Below are 1,104 nucleotides of genomic sequence, written 5' to 3'. Positions count from 1 at the left end.
AATGCTTTTAAACTATGGTGTTGGTAAAGAATATCGAAACATTGACTGCACAAAAAACAACTAATCTATCTTGGAAGAAGTACAGGCAGAATACTTCTTAGAGGAAAGGATGGTGAGACTTTGGACAAGTTGTCAGGAGAGACCAGTCTCTGGAGAAGGAGACCATGCTTGGTAAAGTAAAAGGGCAGCTTAAAAAGAGGAAGGCCCTCAACAAGAGGGCTTGATACAACAATGAGCTCAAACATCAGAGCAACAGTGAGAAATTCGCAGGACTGGGTGGTGTTTATTTCTATTGTATAAGGCCATAATGAATCAGAACCAACTCAATGACACTTAACAACAACAACCACAGCAGCACTGTTGAAGAACTCCACTCAAAGACCAGAACCTTAGATCACCTATAATCAGGAACAAAATCCAAATGTCAGAAAAAAAACCAAAACAAAACTATTTCTGGCATGGCCCTTTTAAGTACAGTATTAAGAAGAGACTTTACTCAGGTTAGCATCTAATTTGGAATAATCTTAACATCTAATTCATGTTTATCCTGGGATATTTAAATTTGTGATTTATGTAACATGGATCATGTACTTCTGTTAAAGTGTAACTATTCTACGGGGGGTGGGGGTGGGGGGGTGGGTGGCGGGTGCATAACAAGAAGAGAAAACTAGAGGAAATGATGGACTGATCAGGATGAGGTCCTTACTCATGATTACACCAGCGGGCAGAATGCTCTAGTGACTAAGTACCTGGACTTAGAAACCAGGCACACTTCTCCATGATTATTTCTAAAATGATCCTGACATGCATCCGAACTATTCACTGTCATTGAGCCCATTCCAACTCAGGTAAGCATTCTGATGAAGTAGAATTGTCTCTTTAATTTTCTGAGGCTATAAAGTTTTATGGGACCATACAGCCTTCTCCACTTCCTGTAGAACCACCAGTGTGCTAGAACTGCTGACCTCACAATGAGCAGTTTAACGCTTATGTCCTGAAGTGCACGGAGGATTCTAAATGATTGTAAGTCAACCGGACTATTTCTTCTCTAGGACATACCTCTCTCTCTCTCTCTCTTACACACACACACACACACACACACAC

This window comes from Echinops telfairi, unplaced genomic scaffold, assembly GCF_000313985.2.
Source record: "Echinops telfairi isolate 266 unplaced genomic scaffold, ASM31398v2 ScPeMD7_9;HRSCAF=40, whole genome shotgun sequence".
In the NCBI taxonomy this organism is placed as follows: domain Eukaryota; kingdom Metazoa; phylum Chordata; class Mammalia; order Afrosoricida; family Tenrecidae; genus Echinops; species Echinops telfairi.
The sequence above is the reverse complement of the archived record's forward strand: the minus strand, read 5'-3'. Positions refer to the sequence as shown.